The sequence below is a fragment of the Staurois parvus genome, unplaced genomic scaffold (assembly GCF_062004578.1).
Source record: "Staurois parvus isolate SC_StPar_1 unplaced genomic scaffold, SC_StPar_1.0 ptg000071l, whole genome shotgun sequence".
Lineage (NCBI taxonomy): Eukaryota > Metazoa > Chordata > Amphibia > Anura > Ranidae > Staurois > Staurois parvus.
Genome location: NW_028317867.1, coordinates 6440266 through 6461627, shown reverse-complemented (window position 1 = coordinate 6461627; position 21362 = coordinate 6440266). Strand labels below are relative to the sequence as shown.

General features: G+C 40.1%; 1 protein-coding gene across 8 annotated transcripts in view; it reads left to right on the top strand.

Moving 5' to 3' along the window:
* SGCZ (sarcoglycan zeta) overlaps window positions 1-21362 on the top strand; it is a 1110583-nt gene that overhangs the window by 632103 nt on the left and 457118 nt on the right. For 5 of the 8 annotated variants that reach the window (XM_089669298.1, XM_089669297.1, XM_089669296.1 and 2 more), the window contains one exon: window positions 2044-2149. The exons of the other annotated variants lie outside the window; for them this stretch is intronic. The gene's annotated coding sequence lies outside the window, so the exon portion shown is untranslated. The remainder of the gene's footprint in view (window positions 1-2043; window positions 2150-21362) is intronic. 8 annotated transcript variants of the gene reach the window in all.

The window sequence follows — 21362 nt, the reverse complement described above, 5'->3', positions numbered from 1 at the left end:
TTTTTTTTACTTTTAAGAGATTTGGCTCTCCCCATTGGGCATAAGTGCCAAAAAAAAAAAAACCTGCCGGGGGCTTTAGCCATTACTTATTCTTTTTAAAAAAAGTTTTGAATTTAAATTAAATTCATTGGTATTAAACCTATAACCCATAAATAACAAGCGTATACTTGAAAAATTAGAAAAGATGAAAAGTTATGCAAAGTGGCAAATATGCAACTTGCACTACAAAACTAATTAAAGCCTCTATCATTCAAATATTATTGGAACTTTACTGCACATTTTTGTGTGTATACATATGTATATACTGTGCATATGTATGTTATACTATGTATGTATGTTTTTAATTTTTATTGTACAGTTTCAGTGGGGTAGAGGTTGCAATATACATTGGATAACTTTAGAGAACTTCAATACTCTCTAAAGGGTTCATGTAGTGATCAAATTGTCAGGTCATCGAGGGGGAGAAACACCTTTACTCCCCACACTGCCCCTCATCCCAGTCACAAAGAGGGTCAAAGACCATATGTGAAATAGCCAGCCAGAGAGGCATTAAGGGATGTTTCAGGTGTTGGTTACTAGCAGAAAGAAAAATTCAATAAGAAACTGCTATTAAAATAATAATGAAAGCAGGCAAGGTGGTAAACAAAGGGTCAATGTACTCCTAAAAACTATTAAAACACCACTATTTCAATAATTATACAACTAACACAATACCATCCTTCAATATTTTGATGTATTTGTTTTGTACTCTGGAAAAAAAAAATGTTATTTAACTGGAGAAAAGGGCAAGTGTTTTTATTTCTCATTCTCATATTTCTAGTGTGTTTTAAAACAACTATGATTTTTAATTTTCATTTGCGTTTAGAAACACCTCCACCTTTGCTTTCTTTGTATCTTTACTGCTAGCCTTACCTATGATCAGAGGTTTTTTCCTGTGAAGTAAGATTTCACATGCTGTACCTAGGAGCCTGCCATGGAAAATATTTCATATGCATTGTATTTAAAGCCTTATAATTTTTAAGGAATCATGGCTGCTCTTGCAACAATATCTTTACTGGGCATAGCAATGTATTTTGCATTCTTAGATGTATTAAGTTGATGTGAACCAATGTAAAGTTTTAATGCATCAAGTATGGTTTTTTGAATTCAGCATCTTGACACACAAGAATGCGTTAGCAGTTAGGTGCTGAGTTGGCTTGAGAAAAGGAAAATAACTTACTATTTAAAGAGGAAAGAACGAAAAAGGGAGACCTGTGAAAGAGAATGTGGAACGATGAGATAACTGGCTTACTTGGGAAAAAGCAGAATTAAATGAGACAAGCAAGAATGTATGTGCTACATATCTTTAAAATGGGTAAATGTGGGAAAAATATGCATACATCTATTTTTTATTCTGTCGTGTGTTTTAAGATTTTTCTGTACAAAACAAAAAAAATAACTTCAGCTAGGAAAAAAATAGCTATAAAGTATAGAAATAAAACAAATAAATACACAAATAAATATAATAAGCCTTAAAATTAATTTCATTGTTAGACATCATGAACATTTAATTATTTTAGTTTTTCCTTTCCACTATCTACCTTATGAATGAAAAACTGAAAATAAAATAAAAACTACACTTCATGTAGCAAATGAGTGCCAAAGCATAAAAAGTGTGTTCATTATTATTTAAAATATAAACACAATGACAACACTAACTTTCTCTGAGCTCCTGTAACTCCAATATATAATGGCTAAGCAACATAAATTTTAAAAAAGCCAAATGTCTGTATTAAGGCGCATTGAATATGAATGCTAGAGTATTAAGCAGATGATTTCTGCATAATTTATAACCAGCATGGTGAATTGCATTGAAAGAGGTTTTTTTGCCATCTGGGGATGTAATGGACTCCTAAATATGTTGGCTATTATCCTCTGTGTGTCTCGGTTAATTCTGCATCATTTAAAGCCTTGGCCTATCTCATTTTTTCCATTTCTACACTATTCTTCCACAACTTGGTTTCTTTTCTTCTTCTTTAAATAATAATTTATTTTCTTTTCCAGGACACTGCAAAGAACCATCTGCACACCATGACAAGGAACCAGTAAAGATGAAAATTGGGACTGTTAAAATATTTCCTTGCCTACCAGTCTCATTAGATAAGTATATGTAAATATATTTCATCTTCTTTAATGTTCTGTTTATACATATGAAAATGTTTCTTTCATGAGCAATCAGTAGCTTTCTTACAAATACATTTTGTTTTAGAAGGAACACCAAATCCTGCAACCAAAACACCTGCAAAAAAAAGAATGCTGTGGTGTTAGTGCAGAATGTAAAGGAATGTTGTTGTATGTTATATATGCTGGGTCTATATAAAAAACAAACACACACATATATATATATATATATATATATATATATATATATACTGCTCGAAAAAATTAAAGGAGAACTTTGAAAACACATCAGATCTCAATGGGGAAAAATATCATGCTGGATATCTATACTGATATGGACTGGGTAACGTGTTAGGAATTTAAGGCTTCCCTATCGTTTCATGGAAAAAAAAATTATCATATCAACCTACAGAGGACTGAATTCTACGACACCCTGAAAATCAAAGTGAAAAAATGATGCATCAGGCAAGTTCATTTTGCTGAAATTTCATTGCAGCAACTCAAAATGGTCCTCAGTAGTTTGTATGGCCCCCACGTGCTTGTATGCATGCCTTACAATGTCAGGGCATGCTCCTAATGAGAAGACAGATTGTGTCCTGGAATATTTCCTCCCAGATATAAACCAGGGCATCACTGAGCTCCTGGACAGTCTGAGGTGCAACCTGGCGGAATTGGATGGACCGAAATATGATACCCCAGAGGTGTTCTATTGGATTTAGGTCAGGCGAGCATGGGGGAAATTCAATGGTATCAATTCCTTCATCCTCCAGGAACTGCCTGCATACTCTTGCCACATAAGGCCGGGCATTGTCGTGCACCAGGAGGAACCCAGGACCCACTGCACCAGTGTAGGGTTTAACAATGGGTCCAAGGATTTCATCCTGATACCTAATGGCAGTCAGGGTGCCATTGTCTAGCCTGTAGAGGTCTGTGCATCCTTCCATGGATATGCCTCACCAGACCATCACTGACCCACCACCAAAATGGTCATGCTGAACGATGTTACAGGAAGCATAACATTCTCCATGGCTTCTCCAGACCCTTTCACGTCTGTCACATATGCTCAGGGTGAACCTGCTCTCATCTGTGAAAAGCACAGGGTGCCAGTGGCGGAACTGCCAATTCTGGTGTTCAATTGCAAATGCCAATCGAGCTCTATGGTACCTGGCAGTGAGCACAGGGACCATTAGAGGAAGTTGGGCCCTTAGGCCACTCTCATGAAGTCTGTTTCTGTTTGGTCAAAGCCATTCACACCAGTGACCTGCTGGAAGTTATTTTGTAGAGCTTTGGCAGTACTCATCCTGTCCCTCCTTGCACAAAGGAGCAGATACCAGTCCTGATGATGGGTTAAGGACCTTCTACGGCCCTGTCCAGCTTTCCTAGAGTAACTGCCTGTCTGCTAGAATTTCCTCCATGCTCTTGATGTGCCATCCTGTAGGAATTGGACTGCCTGTGCAACCTTTGTAAGGTCCAGGTATCGCCTCATGCTACCAGTAGTGATACTGACCCTAGCCAAATGCAAAACTAATGAAAAACAGTCAGAAAAAGATGAGTAGAGAAAAAAATGTCAGTGGCCTCCACCTGTAAAACCATTCCTGTTTTGGGGGCTCGTCTCATTGTTGCCCATCTAGTGCACTCATTAACACCAAAGCAGCTGAAACTGCTTAACAACCCCCTCTGCTATTTAACTGACCTGATCAATATCCAAGTTGTTTAATTAACTCGATGCTATACTCTGATTAAAAAGTGTTCCTTTAATTTTTTTGATATATATATATATATATATATATATATATATATATATATATATATACAGTGTATATACACAGTATATATAGTTGCCGAAGAAATGTATACACATTTCAACATGAAAATTATATGCTTACAAATTTTATTACTAGATTTATATATTCATCAAAGGGTAGCTCTAAGTCATGTTTGAATTATACATTTACATTAGGTGCCCAAAAGGGTCACCATTAGCACAAGACTCTTTTGATTTTAGTGAACTACTGCATGAACAACATTGACTAGAGTGTCCATAGGAATTGCTCTGTATGATGTTTCAATTTCTTTCCATAGAGCAGTCAGTGTAGGAGGTTTTCTATGGTACACCACATCCTTTAGTGTTCCCCACAGAGAGAAATCGAGGTATGTTAAGACCGAGAACATGGAGAGAATTCAACAGCACCTCTACATACTTTCCAATGTCTTGGCAAAATGTCATCAAGATGACATTCTACTCTCACGCCTCGGTGATAATGAGGTGGTGTGCCATCTTGCTAAAAGTAAAATTGCTAATCTGCACAAACTGTACGAATGGCCAGAAAAATCCATATGTGAAGCATGTTGATGTGCACTGGACCAGTGACCATGCCTTCAAAGAAGAATGGTTCAAATTAACCCCTGGATGACAGTCCACACCAGACATTGAGCCCCAGTAAATTGACTGCTTTGTCCACATGAATGTAAGGACTTTCTGGATCCCAATATGCAGCATTTTGCCAAAATCAAAAGTGTCTGGATGCTAATGGTGATCACTTTGAGCACCTAATGTGAATGCATAGTTTAAACATGAATTACAGCTACCATTTGATGTTTATAGACATCTAGTAATAACATTTGTATGTATATATTTTTCATGTTGAAGTTTGTATACATTTTTGTGCCTCTCTGTGTATATAAAATGAATATGAGTTTTAGCTGAATAAATTCAAGTTATTAATCACTACCATATTTCTAAAAATCTCAGGGGCATTTTTGTTTACCACCTCTCTTCCTGGTGTTGTTTCCTGGACCAAGAAATACTTCCACATTGTACCTGATATAGCTTTCTTAGACTTACTTAGTGAAATGAGCAAACTAAAGGGCAACAGTATAGTAAGTGGTAGTGGGCCAGGGATGAACTGAACTGAAAACTCAAACTGTTCTAGATAGGGTGCCCGAGATGAATAAGAACTAATTGGATAATATATTTATATTGGAAGAACTTAGGATGCTCAGACACAGAATGCACTTTTCTGAATCTGGCAATCTGGCTTGATGTATGTAGATCTCCTGGTATACCACTGTGTAGAAAAAAGGTGATCCAAATTTGTTTTAAAAAGGAAAATGTTAAATAAACAAGTATGTTGATTTTCTTTACAGATATACCAACACCATACCCCTGTATATTTTGCCATTTAAAAATACATATTTGGACATGCTATATTTGGATGAAAAGGGGAGTTTTGAAGGCTGCTAATCCTCTTTGCTAATAACATAAATAGCAGTAGCTTGAACCAGAGTACAATGTTACAATTACATTATGTTTCATTGTATTAAGGAAAGATCAAGAAGAGATCAATAGTTTTGAATTCACATTGAATATATGTACTCCAAAAATAAAAAGACTTTTGCTTGTACATGATTAGATAATTGAAGTCAGCACAGTTTCACTTCATATACTAGCTAATTTTTACTAAGCTTAGTGAATGAGCTGAAGCTATACTGACTTCAACTATCCAATCATGTGAGCAAAAATCTTGGTTTTTGTCCTTTCCCTTGTACTATCAAATATTCTTTGTACAGTGAATTTTCACCAAACTTACTTGCTAAATGAAAATTTACTTTGCAAAGTAAGCATACTTTAAGCCTTTAGTAAATCAGCTGCTCATTGCTTAATCCAGAGACTATTCAGGTGACAATTTTTTTTAATGTATAATTGGCAATCTGCAAATAGGTTTTTTCAATGTGCTTTATTATATCATCTATAAAGATTATTTTTTTATAAACAGATATGCAGTATTCCATTTTTTTACAATGCTCATGGTTTTCATTTCTAAAGAGTACAGAGCCATGGCGAACAAAATAATAATTTTAATAATGGTACATGTTCTTTAATTGGTGGTGCTTACAAGGTTGTCTATTTTGTACAGAGCTATGGTGAACAAAGTAATAATCTTAAAAATGGTATATCATAGTCTTTATTGGTTGTGCTTACAAGGTTGTCTGCTTTGGTTGTAATATCCCCGTTGAATGTTTGCTAAAAATTCAGACAAAACACAAACATTGGTAAGAAATATGAAGAGTGAAATGTTTTGTCTTTTCTTGTATCTGCTCCTTTTTTATATTAAAAAAAGTTAATTAAACATTTCAGTTTATGCAAGAAAATAAAATGTCAGACCCTGCTTTTGTAAATTCCTGCAAACATAGTGGTTATTGTTCCATCCCTGAAATGTGTCACCAAGCTCAGTATTCATTTTAATTATCTAGTTATGTGAAAAAAAATCCATAATTTTAATTCTCTGCACCTGATGGGTGTTTAAAGTAAATACAAGTTCACTTGACCAAGTGAAAATGGATTCATTTAGTAAATCGCCAAATTAATCAATTATTTACATTTCATGAAAGGTTGCTTTGAGCTTTCTTTGAAACAGTTTGGAAAATCACTGTTAGGCATTGCTATATATTACGCGTTCATCCTGCTAGTAGATCCATTATATATCTAACCCCCCCCCCCCCCCCCCCCCCCCCGCAACAGGCCAATCTGTCCTGTAAAAGTGGCAGTTAAAGTTACATTTACAGGAAGATTTTGCTACTAAATAATCAAATCCAATAAGATAACAATAAAAGTGAGCGCTTTATACATAAAAGCCGCGGAACATTCAAGGAAACCAGATAAAGCCTTGTGCAAATAATGTAAAAAATAATATGCAGCGCTGATAGTCAATAAAAGATGCCTGATAAGTAATGTAGTAAATAATGGTGAGTATCAATCAGTCAGTGACAAATAATGTTGGTAGTAAAACACATCAAATTCCAGTCCTGTGATGGTGCTTCCCGTGCATATGATACAAATGCGCACTAACCAGAAGCGTATTTGAAATACACGATGTATATAAATCTCATGAAGATTCTCTGGTCAAGGACTGGACTGGAACTTATGGTGAAGTACTGCCCTCATAGGATGGAACTGGATCCGATGTGCCAGAAGTCCCCTTTAAGGGATGAGCGGGTGAATGTTCCTGGATTACAGGTAATCCCCCTCTCCAGGTCTGGTGGATGGATCGCAGCAGGGCTTCTGGTTAGTGCGCATTTGTATCATATGCACGGGGAGCACCATCACAGGACTGGAATTTGATGTGTTTTCACTACCAACTTTATTTGTCACTGACTGATTGATACTCACCATTATTTACTGCGTTACTTATCAGGCATCTTTTATTGACTATCAGCACTGCATATTATTGTTTACAAATAATCAAATCCGCTTTCAATCGATCAGTAGGGTGCATTGACTGCATGAGATTGGATGAAAGCACAGCTGCCTGTGGTTTGTGCGAGAGGATGACAGTGTTCCTGCAGCATTGGGAACTGGTGACCACTCTAGTAAAAAAGGCCTCAAAGGCAATAAAAACTGACAAATATTTTTTGAATCTTTACTCACACAAATATGTATAAAGTCTTGTACAGGTACAGCTACATGGTGAAAAAGAGATTGACACAGTATTTGGGTTTACATACATTTTAACAGATTGTACAAAAAATTGTAATGTGTGGAAGATTATGAGTGGTCTTAGATTGAGGGTGGGGGACATCTGCTTGATCTGAAGTGAGACATTTGAATATCAGTACTACCCCTTTTCCGATTCTCATCTGATGATGGTGGCACTTGCAGTACTTTGCTCCCTTGTTTCACTGAGTAGGAAACATTTTCTGTGTAATAATACACTATATTGCTAAACGTATTGGGACACCCCTCATTGGATTTAGGTGTTCCATGGCCACAGGTGTATAAAATCAAGCACCTAGGCATGTAGACTGCTTCTACAAACATTTGTGAAAGAACGGATCGCTTTCAGGAGCTCAGTGAATTCAAGCGTGGTACCGTGATGCGCAATAAGTCCATCCGTGAACTTTTCTTGCTACTAAATATTCTATGGTCAACTGTTAGTGGTATTATAACAAAGTAGAAGCAACTGTGAACAACAGCAACTCAGCCACGAAGTGGTAGGCCATGTAAAATGACAAAACGGGGTCAGTGCATGCTGAAGTGAACAGTGCGCACAAGTCATCTACTGTCTGCAGAGTTAATAGCTAAAGACCTCCAAACTTCGTGTGACCTTAAGATTAGCACAACAACAGTGCATAGAGAGCTTCATGGAATGGAGCTGCATTCAAGCCTTACATCACCAAGTGCAATGCAAAGCGTTAGATGCAGTGGTATGAAGCACGCTGCCACTGAGCTCTAGAGCAGTGGAGACGTATTCTCTGGAGTGATGATTCACACTTCTCTGTCTGGAAATCCGATGGACATCTCTGGGTTTGGCGTTTGCCAGGAGAATGGTATTTGCTTGACTGCATTGTGCCAAGTGTAAAGTATGGTGGAGGGGGGGTTATGGTGTGGGGTTGTTTTTCAGGAGTTGGGCTTGGCCCCTTAGTTCCAGTGAAGGGAACTCTTAAGGCATCAGCATACCAAGACATTTTGGACAATTCCATGCTCCCATCTTTGTGGGAACAGTTTGGGGCTGGCCCATTCCTGTTCCAACATGACTTCACACCAGCACATAAAGCAAGGTCCATAAATACATAGATGAGTAAGTTTGGGGTGGAGGAACTTGACTAGCCTGCACAGAGTCCTGACCTCATCCCGATAGAACACCTTTGGAATGAATTAGATTGGAGACTGCGAGCCAGGCCTTCTCATCTGACATCAGTGCCTGACCTTACAAATGTGCTTCTGAAGAATGGTCATACATTCCCATAGACACACTTCTAAACCTTGTGGACAGTCTTCCCAGAAGAGTTGAAGCTGTTATAGCTGCAAAGGGTGGACCAACTCAATATTGAATCCTGTGGAGTAAGATTGGGATGCCATTAAAGTTCATGTGCGTATAAAGACAGGTGTCCCAATACTTTTGGCAATTTAGTGTATGTGTCTCTGATTGCCAGAACTACCCCTAATCACCCTCAGATCAGAAATGGAAATCAGGGGAACCACTTGCTATTTTGGGCTATTTAAGGAAGTATTAAATTCTTGAATATTTTTTTATTTTCACAGTGTCTCATATCTGGCCTTACATTAACAATTTGGCTAAAAGTAAATGCAAGATAAGAAATAAATGTAGAGGGAAAAACGAATATTAGTGAATAAAAATAGATTTTGGTTTGACTTTCCTATTTTCTACAAAATTCTTCTATTTTTTCCATTCCTTACAAAAAATCACAGTACAGAATGAGAGCTCTCTGAAGTCTCTTAGACTAGACCTGTTGTTCTCTATCTTTCAAGGTCTTGTCTATTTACTACATTATTTGTGTTGAAAAGCACAATGTGCTGAAAACAAGCTGAATTGAATCAATCAGTTTGATTCTAGTTTGGTTGGCTCAGCACTTATATTTGTGAGAACAAACCTAATAAAGTGTAATGAATCCATTTTGAAAGTCAGTCTTTAGAAGTTAAGTTTGTGGACCATGTGTCTCAATGTAAGTCAGAAAGATCTTTACTTTCTTTGCATCTATAGTTGGTCTACTGCAGAGATATTTTTCTAATATATAAATACATTTTGTCGTCACACAATATAATGTAAACACATTAAATTTACTGTAGACATTAAGCACCATGTTAAACAAACATATTTTGATTGTGCAAGCATAATTCTATTGTGATTTCTGTTCAATTAATGTATTTGTTTGAGCCCCTTTTTAAGTGTATATGCTTATAAGCCAATGTTTTAAAGAATTTTATACAATCCCTAATTATGAGGTAATATTGTGATTTTCCATTGTGTTTTTTATGTTTAACATGTTTATAAATCAATGTTTATTGAATTGTGTACAGATATTATATACAAATATGACCATAATTTAGGTCTGTAATTAATTTTGGTATGTTTGAGCCCTGCATTTGTTCATTGCCTCTGCAGATTAACCAACTAGACACAGTCCAAGCAAAGCAGTAACACCTTGAAAACAAGCTCCCGACATCAGGAACTTGCTTGAACTTTGACAGTTGGCATTTCTCTGATTCGAAAAAGTGATTTACAATCACCCTAACAGTTTTAGAGGCTGTAAAAGTAACATTGTAAAGGAAATCAGGATGGAGAGAAACAGGAGATTACTGAGCTCCCATTAACTTATCCTATGTGTGACATACAAATCTGAAAGTGCTTAGCCAAGGGCACTTCTGAGTTCACAGGTTCAGTATCTCAGCAGCGGAGAGTGACCAAGCTACAGATCAGTATTTCTGTGTCTCTGATCTCTATTGGTTTTGAAGGCATAGAGTAATTCAAGGGTCTAACGGACCCTTGATGACTTATTAAAATGCAATGTAATGTCACTGCCTAAGTACTAACACAAAGATTGCTTGTCAGCCTCTTAGAGAGCATACGAAAACTAGTTAAAAAAGTAATGAAATAATAAAAATTTTTTAAAAGACCCCCCACACACACAAACATACAGCACACACACACACACTGCACCTACATATGTAAAGTGCAGAGCTAAAATATATATATATATATCATCAAAGAATATTATAAAACACCACATAAACATATACGCATTGGTAAAAAACAAGTGAAATCATATACGTCAGTGAAACAATAAACAGAGTCCATACCGTGTGCATTAGTGCTACTGTAAGACACAGCAACAATGTGACAAAATATAGTCCATTTAGTGAACAAATAATGTGTCAGTGATACTGCAAGACACAACAGCAATGTGTCTGATTCCAAACAGTGCTAGAATATCCAGTGAACACTCCGCCACCACTATGCACTCACCAAAATGCTACTCGTATAGTAGCAATAATTGATTGTCAATCACATACAATATTCAGAAACCTTAGCCAGAAAACTTCCTAGGAGAAAAGCTCACCACACAGAGCCCAGAAAAGCGATTTACAGTGTAGTATTTTATTAAAAAGCAAATAAAAACATTCTACGTGGAAAAAATGTAAACGTGTGAATTCACATACCACGATGGCCGTCGCTCTGAATCGTGGACACGGCAGTGTGATGTCATCACGTAGGCTCCACCCCTGCCAACTAGGGGGTAATAGATGCACCAAGGTCACTTATTTTACCTCAAGTGTCACCAAGAAAAGTTATAACATTAATTCTTTCATCTCCTGTAATAGCCGTTATGTGGTATACTTATTAGAATGTTCCTGTAACAAACAGTATGTAGGAAGGATGACCAGAGACTGGATGAGAAAACACCTATATAATATCAGGATAGGATATAAGGAGCATTCCTTATCCAAACACTTCAGGGATTGTCAATAAAGAAATCCTCATGATATTAGATTTACAGACATTGATATCCTTAATCCCCATTGGCGGGGATGCAATAAGCGTACAGCGGTATCTCAGCTCGAAACTAAGTGGATATACGAAATGCCTCACTAACGCCTAAGGGCATGAATGTAGACATTGATATCAATTTCTTCATAGATGATAGTTGATATGTGACTTGTATGTTTTAGTGATGGTTATAGTGTATATAAATTTTATATACTGTATGTTTCGCTCCATAAGACTCACCTGACCATAAGACGCACCTAGGTTTTAGAGGAGGAAAACAAGAAAAAAAAAATATTCTGAACCAAATGGTGTACTAAAATATTTAATAAAATATAACAGAATAATATTTCAACCATGTAAAGTGAACAGCAGTCAACAATGGCACTAAGAAACACCATCACTGTCATTAACAAATGAGGAGAGACTTTAAGTTTCGAGTAGTCTTCCTGTTTTCTGGGAACCCCAGGAACTCATCATCGCTAGTGTCAGAATTTATGAAGCTCAGTTGCTCCCAGTTACTTACATCACTTTCTTTGCTATCTTATATACAATATTATCCTCAATTCCAGTTCAGATGACCAGAGACAGCAAATGTACTACAAGAGATGACCAGAGACTGCGGATATACTACAGGAGATGACCAGACACTGTGGATGTACTAAAGGAGATGACCAGAGATTGCGGATGTACTACAGGAGATAATCAGAGACTGAGGATGTACTACAGGAGATAATCAGAGACTGTGGACATAGTACAGTAGATAACAAGAGATTGCGGATGTACTACAGGAGATGACCATAGTCTGCAGACATACCGTAGTACAAGATATGATTAGAGACTGCAGATATACTGCAGGAGATAATCAGAGACTGTGGATGTACTACAGGAGATAATCAGAGACTGTGGACATAGTACAGTAGATGACCAGAGATTGCGGATGTACTACAGGAGATGACCAGAGATTGCGGATATACTACAGGAGATGACCAGAGACTGCAGACACAGTACAGGAAATGACCAGAGACTGCGGATGTACTACAGGTAATGACCAGAGACTGCAGACATAGTACAGGAGATGACCAGAGACTGCAGACATAGTACAGGAAATGACCAGAGACTGCAAATGTACTACAGGTGATGACCAGAGACTGCATACATAGTACAGGAGATGACCAGAGACTGCAGACACAGTACATGAGATGACCAGAGACTACGGACACAGTACAGGAGATGACCAGAGCCTGCGGACATAGTACAGGAGATGACCAGAGACTGCGGACATACTACAGGAGATGACCAGAGACTGCGGACACAGTACAGGAGATGACCAGAGACTGCGGACACAGTACAGGAGATGAGCAGAGACTGCAGACATACTACAGGAGATGACCAGAGACTGCAGACATAGTACAGGAGATGACCAGAGACTGCAGACATACTACAGGAGATGACCAGAGACTGCAGACATACTACAGGAGATGACCAGAGACTGCAGACATACTACAGGAGATGACCAGAGACTGCAGACATACTGCAGGAGATGACCAGAGACTGCAGACATACTACAGGAGATGACCAGAGACTGCAGACATAGTACAGGAGATGACCAGAGACTGCAGATGTATTACAGGAGATGACCAGAGACTGCAGATGTATTACAGGAGATGACCAGAGACTGCAGATGTACTACAGGTGATGACCAGAGACTGCAGACATAGTACAGGAGATGAACCTTTCAGCAATGCACATATATACAGTTTGGTATAGCAGTCCACAGGCAGTCTATGAGGGGGGAGGACATACCTGGCCAGCCGGGCTCAGCATCCTCTCTTAGGGTGGGGCTCCCACTCACATCTCAGCTTCTACTAGCAGTTCCCTTCCGAGCATACAGGCAGCATGGGGCGGGGTCACTGGAGCTCCTGGACCTGGCCCTGCCCCCTCCCTGCTGGCTGGGGATACAACAATGTCTTCAGTATAGCCCGTCAGCTCTGCAGTGCAATGATCAGGGCCCCAATCTAAGGGTGGCATGGGCTTAAGGGGCAGCTGCTTTGGGCCCTGCCTGGCACTACTGTACTGCTGACTCAGACTCCTCCTCTCTTCTGCCACAGAAGAGCCGAGCAGTATTCTAACATGGTGACAGGGGAGGGGGAGTGGCCTGGTCAATATTCACTCCATAAGACGCACAGACATTTCCCCCCATTTTTTGCGGAGAATAAAGTGCATCTTATGGAGCAAAAAAATATGGTATTTAAATGGCCTGCTTTTTATTTGATTTTTTTATTCCCATGTAAATCATGGACATTCTAATTACTATTTTGCTATTTATTGATGTCTGTACATTTTTGTTTGTAGTATCATTTTTGTATTGGTCTTTGGACCTCTATAAAATGGCATCCATAATTACTATTTTGCTATTTATTGATGTCTGTACATTTTTGTTTGTAGTATCATTTTTGTATTGGTCTTTGGACCTCTATAAAATGGCATCCATCAATTTTAAATTCCCCATAATTATATTTTCATTAATTTTTATATATTAATACCTCAGCAGTCTATTATTTGTTTTTTTGTTTACATTTTTTCTTTCACTGCTGTTTAACTTCTATGTCAGCAGTGAATGTTCAGCTATTTGGACCTTGAAAAAATGGAGTTTTCATTGTTGTTCAGCTTACATGTAAAAGGAGAGAGTCCTAGACTATAGGCCATGAGAAAATGGTGCCCAATAATTATATGTGCGCCCTGCAGGCTATTTAAATGGTGTCTGCTCTTGACGTCGGCAATGGGCGTACCCCTGAGGACGTGCATTCGCACGAAACACGTTGGTGGGGCCTATGTGCTGACACGCTGCCAATTGGGAGCGGTGGCCATCTTGGTATGTGAAATCACACGTTTACATTTTTTCCACGTGGAATGTTTTTATTTGCTTTTTAATAAAATACTACACTATTAAAAAAAAAAGTGGGGCCTACGTGCTGACGTCACGCTGCCGTGTCCACGATTCAGAGCCATGTCCATCTTGGTATGTCAATTCACACACCATTTTTTCCACGTGGAATGTTATTTGCTTTTTAATAAAACACTACGCTATAAATCACTTTTTGGGCTCTGTGTGGTGAGCTTTTCTCCTAGGAAGTTTTCTGGCTAAGGATTCTGAATATTGTATTTGGTTGACCATCGAATATTGCTACTATACCAGTAGCATTTTGGTGAGTGCATAGTGGTGGCGGAGTGTTCACTGGATCTTCTAGCACTGTTTGGAATCGGACACATTGCTGTTGTGTCTTGCAGTATCACTGACACATTATTTGTTCACTATATGGACTATATTTTGTCACATTGTTGCTGTGTCTTACAATAGCACTAATACACACTGTATGGACTCTATTTTTTTATCGTTTCACTGACGTATATTATTTCAGTTGTTTTGTACCAATGCGTATATATTTATTTGGGGTATATTTATATTTATTCTATTTTTTTATATTATATATATATATATATATATATATATATATATATATATATATATTTTTAGCCCTGCACTTTATGCACATATGTGTGAGATTTGCTGTCACTATACAGCGCTCGCCATATACCATTTTGGAATCATATGTAAATGCCTACTGTGCAACACATAAACATTTTAGGGTCATTATTCTGAAGTGATAAGCTGTAAAGGTTTGTAATGCATTACCTTTTTACAATGTTGTGGTTTCGCAATGGCACCTGATTTTGAGGCTAGATATTTCTAGTATTTATAGAATTGACACAACCTCATTTTACATGTTTAGTGGACAATTTTGAGATTATATTCTGTTTCTGCTTCTTTTTCCTGAACGTTTTTATTTAATTTATGGAAATATCATGTGACATAAAAACTGTGGCTTGGATTTTATTGTATGGGCTGTTTGCTTTCCAAAAACATATATGCTGTCTTTACTAAAGATTCAATAATAAGCATTGTACAGCAAATGCAAAAACTGGTCTGGCCATGACAGGTTTAAAAACCTGGCACAGTCCTTGATGACAAATTCCATTCTTATTAATTTTACTGGAACTCTTTTGCTTTTTGAGCATATGATGGCTTTGTGCAATATTGCTTCTTGATTGTGTAGTCTATCATACCGTTAATGCATTATTTTTAAGAGTTGTTGTAAATGCTAGTGTCGTGCTACTCAAAATAACCACCAAGTTGTAGTGACTCCACCTCACTTTTGCATAAAGCCTCTTCTGTGATATAAAAATACTGTCACAAATCAGCAATTAATTATATATCAATAATGATGTGATAATACATAAAACATGCATAAAACATGCAAAAGTGGGGGGCGCATGCGTGGCCAGGGACAATGGCGGTTGCATTTTAGCTGAGCTCCGCTCATCCCCGGCCAGCACGGACTCACCCGTCACGCGCCACTGCTTCCTTCTGCACAAGGGTGAGTCACATCTACCAGGCACCCGGCCCGGCACCTCGGAGAGACCTGTATGGGGAAGATAGGGCGCTGGAAGCCCCCCTCCCCGCAGCCACAGGAGTCGCGGCCATTGCCACTCCGGCGATTCCTGTCCAGGCCGCAATCCCCGGCCTCTAGTATGGCCAGGAGCCCAGGGAGAGATCCCGGCCCCCCGGTGGTCACGGAGGGTACTGCACCCTCATGCATCTCAGCCTCCATGCCTGCCTCTGCCCTGACCCAGCCCCAGATGGAAGACTCTGATCCCCAGCATATATCTGGGGGGGCAGTGGAATGCTCTGCATAAGGGAATCGTCCTCCCTCCACCCAGATATCTCAGCACACTGTACCATCTCCTTCCCTCACAATTTCAGCGTTGGATGATAAGCTGCAAATTTTTCTACGCAATATCACCGCATCCATATCCGCTGAGGTTGGAAAGCTGGCATTAGATCTCAGAGGGGAAATAACTCAGATTGGAGATCGCACGAATAAATTGGAGACTGAGTTTGATGATTTGGTGCAATACGTTCATGTCCTGGAAGAGGATAACGCATATTTGAAGCATTCCATGTCCCAAATGCAGCTCCAGCAAGAGGATCTAGAAAACAGGGAATGGCGCCAAAATATCCGTATACGCGGTATGTCCGAATCTATCGCTGATACACAATTACACCGTCACCTTCTATCCTTCTTTATCGCAACCGCCCCCCTGGTTCCAGAAGCGGATTGGCGAATTGACAGGGCTCATCGCTCATTGGGCCCAAAACCTGCCGAAGGCACTAGACCACGCGACGTCATAGTTCGCTTCCACTTTTTTCAAAGCAAAGAAGCCTTATTATTAGCTGCTCGCCACACATCCTCTCTGGAATTTAAAGGTGACAGACTCCAACTCTTCTGCGACTTGTCCCCGATTACCCTGGCCAAGAGGCGAGCCCTGAAGCCGATCACCACACACCTTCAACGCCATCATGTCCCTTACCGATGGAGGTTTCCCTTCCGGCTGGTCGTAACTAGGGATAATACCCAAGTTGTGCTTCGTGATCTTCTTGAGGCGGATTCCTTCTTAAAGCACCTGGGACTTCCACCTTTGTCAGAAGATGTGTCTCCTCTGCCACCGACTCCGTCTCGCCCATCCGCCACCCCCAGCAAGATCTGGACCCCAGTCCGCGGAGGTCGGAAGAGACTTTCACGTACCCCACAACGTCCACGTCATCCTCAGTTGACCGATCCGCCTGTCTGAGGACTCTCTGGGGTGACTTTCCGGGGTGTTTCCGGTGACGATCCTTCCTTCCTGGTTTTTTTTTTTTTTTCTTTTTTTTCCCTTGCATAATTTTCCCTCAGGTTTCTCTTTTCTGTCCGGCCGAACCATTGTTGGGTGCATTTTTTCACTTCTGTTTTGTCTGGCCGGGCATGATGACCTTTCTGATGTCCTGGTTGTCGTGCTGCTCCCAATTTTGTCTAGCCATAGGCCTAGACGACTTGGGCCAATTTGTTGATCCCAAGTTTATATCCTCACGGATACTTATGTCAATCTCTGTGTTTATACTTTCATGTGTTATTTTACTGTTTTTTATTCTATTACATCGATGGTATTTCATTCCTTTTTTATGCTAACACATTTGCTTCAATCCTTGTTATTTTATAATGGCTTTGAGGTTTCTGTCATATAATGTCAAGGGCCTCAACTCCATTCAAAAACGGTGGATGGCTTTGAGGGAGTTTCGATCCTCAGGAGCAGACATTATTTTTGTCCAAGAGACCCATTTCAAATCAGCTGGTTCCTTTCGTTTTGCCTCAAGGTTTTTTCCCCAAGCCTATTCGGCCTTCGATCCCTCCGGGAAGGCTGGGGTGGCAATCTTGATTGGGTCGCACTGCTCCCTTCGGGTTGTTTCCTCCAAAGTTGACCAAAAAGGTCGCTTCATTATTTTGGAATGTATGCTTGGTGACACTCCCCTTGTTCTGTTGAATTTATACGCCCCCAATACGGGTCAATTGCAATTTCTTTCCCAAACACTAGCTGCCTTAGATTCTTTTTCCACCTCGCATGTGATTGTGGGGGGTGATTTTAATTTGATTTTTTCCCCCCATAAGGACAGGAAAGTTCTTTTTGAATCCACACCCTCAAAGCGGCAATGCTCCTCTTCAAAATCCTTTCGTAGACTGATAAGGGAGCATCGTCTCTTCGACGCTTGGCGGATTAAACACCCCACCCATAAACAATTTACTTTCTACTCCACCCCCCACCGTAGCTATTCTCGCTTAGATCACTTTTTCATCTCTGCCCCACTGCTTCCACTCTTGGTCACTTCTGAAATTAATCCCATTACCTGGTCTGACCACGCCTCTCTGACTTTAAACCTTTTCTTTCCTCCTGCTATATCCAAACCATGTCACTGGCGCCTTAATGAGACTTTCCTCACTACAGACCATCTTAGGGATGAATTGTCTCGGGGACTTGATACCTATTTTACCCATAATGTTGGCTCCGTAGCTTCCTCCTCAACTTTATGGGAGGCCCATAAGGCGGTATTTCGAGGACTCTGTATTTCTATGGGCTCGCGTTTAAAGAAATCTGCGGCGAGTGCTAGGGCCTCTCTTGTACGTCAACTATCTTTGGCGGAACGACGGTTGATGGCCAAGCCGTCCGTCTCTGGGCTCCGGAGGGTAACATTTTTCCGTGACCGCATTAAAACTCTTGACTCCAGTAAGTCTGCACAGTCCCTCCTGTGGGTTAAACAGAAATTTAAAGAATTTTCCAACAAACCCCATCGTATGTTAGTCAATCGACTTAAAGCTCAGTCTCCTTCTACGATGCCTGATCTTTTAATCCAACCAAACGGAAGCCCTACCTATGATCCTCAGGTCATGGCAACCCTTTTTGGCTCATACTATGAGAAACTGTATAACTGTTTGACCCCAGACCTTCACCCGCCTCTCACACAGTCATCCTTTGACGACTTTTTTGATTCCTTGTCACTTCCGAGACTATTACCCCCAGACATTGCCATCCTTAATGCTGACATTACGCTAAAGGAACTACTTGACACGATTAAACATCTTCCCTCTCGTAAGGCCCCGGGTCCGGATGGATTACCCTACTCTTATTATAAATCCTTTATTGGTATCCTGGCTCCCCATCTTCTTTCCCTTTATAGCGACCTTTTTAAGGGGGTCACACCCCAGACTGACTTTTCACGTGCCTATATCTCGGTTATCCCTAAACCCAATAAAGATCTCTCTATTGTAGACAACTATCGTCCGATTGCACTACTTAATTCCGACTACAAGATTTTCACTAAAATTTTAGCCAACCGATTGTCTGGAATTATTTCCAAACTCATACATAGGGACCAAGTGGGCTTTGTACCTTCCAGACATGCTGCAGATAACACCAGGAGATCTATTGATCTGGTTGATCTGGTTAACCGATCTTCCACCCCTGCTGTGTTATTGAGCTTAGACGCTCAAAAAGCTTTCGACCGGTTAAGTTGGCCTTACATGTTCATGGTCTTGGAGAGATTTGGTTTCAGAGGCCCATTTGTAGCAGCCTTGAAGGCCCTTTACTCTTCCCCATTTTCGCAGGTCAGATTAGCCTCTTTTCTCTCACTCCCTTTTCAGATGTCCAATGGCACTCGTCAGGGTTGTCCACTCTCTCCCTTACTGTTTATTCTTTGCCTGGAGCCGTTGGCCACATCCATCAGGTCGAATCCGGATATTCGCGGGATACATTCCCATACCCATGAGTACAAGTTATCGCTGTTTGCTGACGACATTCTCCTCACACTCACGAGTCCCTTTACTTCTTTACCGATTTTGCATCTGACCTTGAAACAATTTGGGGCTATATCAGGCTACAAAGTTAATACGTCTAAAACTGAGGCACTCCCAATACACGTCTCACCAGCCGTTCTATCCTCGCTTCAGGAAGCTTTTCCCTACCGGTGGTGCACCCATTCTTTAAAATATTTAGGTACTCATCTTACTTCCTCTTACCAATCCATATACGAGGCCAATTTCCCTCCACTATTTATTGCAATTTCTCGCTCCCTGAAACAATGGGATGCTCTGCCCATTTCTTTCCTCGGACGCATTAATGTATTAAAAATGACAGTGTTACCTAAACTTTTATACCTGTTTGCGACCCTCCCCGTTCCCGTTCCTATGTCCAAACTCCACTCTCTTCAGAAATCTTTCCTGCATTTTATTTGGCACAACAAGCGGCACAGGATTGCACGTTCTGTTTTGCTATCCCCACGATCTAGGGGGGGCTTGGGGGCTCCGGATATAATAACATATTACTACGCAACTCACCTTCGTTTTCTCATGTCATGGTCTTCCCATTATCCTCCCAACACATGGACTGAGATCGAATCCTTGCAACTGTCCCCAGCCCATCTATGTTCTCTCCTTTGGTCGACCTCAGCAGTGGATGTCTCCTCCTTTCGCCATTTATTCCTTGGTCCCATGCAATTTTCTCTGACTGTTTGGCGGAAATGTAAGGCTAAATTTTCACTGGCCTCTGATTGCTCCCCACTGACGAATATCCTCTGTAACCCTAATCTCCCAGACAACATGGCCATGTCCCGGATGTCTCATTGGGCTGTAGCTAACCTTTTTCAATTGCGTCACTTGGTACACCCGGTGACTCGTAAGTTACACTCATTCCCAGTTCTCCAGAAAAAAGCCCTTTTACCTCCTCAACACCTATATATTTATCTTCAAATACGCCACTTTTTTTCCACTTTATCACCTTCATTGACTCTGGGGAAGCCTACTCCCTTCGAACGTCTATGTATGCAGGGTCCCCATCATAGGGGTATAATCTCTAATACATATAAACTTCTTATGGAAGCCCCCTCTTTATCCAACAATACTCACCTTTATATGCGTAGGTGGTCTCAATTTATACAATGCGATATTGATTTATTGACATGGCAGAAAATTTGGGAAAATGCATCTAGATCTTCTGTCTGTGTGGTTTTTAAGGAAAATATTTACAAGATCATGATGTTATGGTACAAAACACCTGAAGTTCTGCATGCTTATAATCCGAATGCTTCTCCTGATTGCTGGCGCTGTAGTAGAGACCTCGGTTCTCTCTATCATATTTTTTGGACATGCAGCTCCATTGCTCCTTTTTGGCAGGATGTTCTCTCCTTGCTGAATTCATTGCTGCGTGTCTCTCTCCCACTTGATCCACTACATTTTTTGCTGGGTTTACCATTCCCAGGACTACCTAAATTATCCAGGAAACTCGCTGTCCATGTGCTGACCGCGGCCAGGAGAAGCATTCCTATGTGTTGGTTGTCCTCTGATCCTCCTTCAATGCCGATTTTGTACAAACTTATTGCTGATGTAAGACAGATGGAATATTTGACTGCACTACATAGTTGTTCGTTTGCTGTATTTGAGATGATTTGGCTCCCATGGGATACTTTCACTTCTTCTATGCCGGCCCACATTG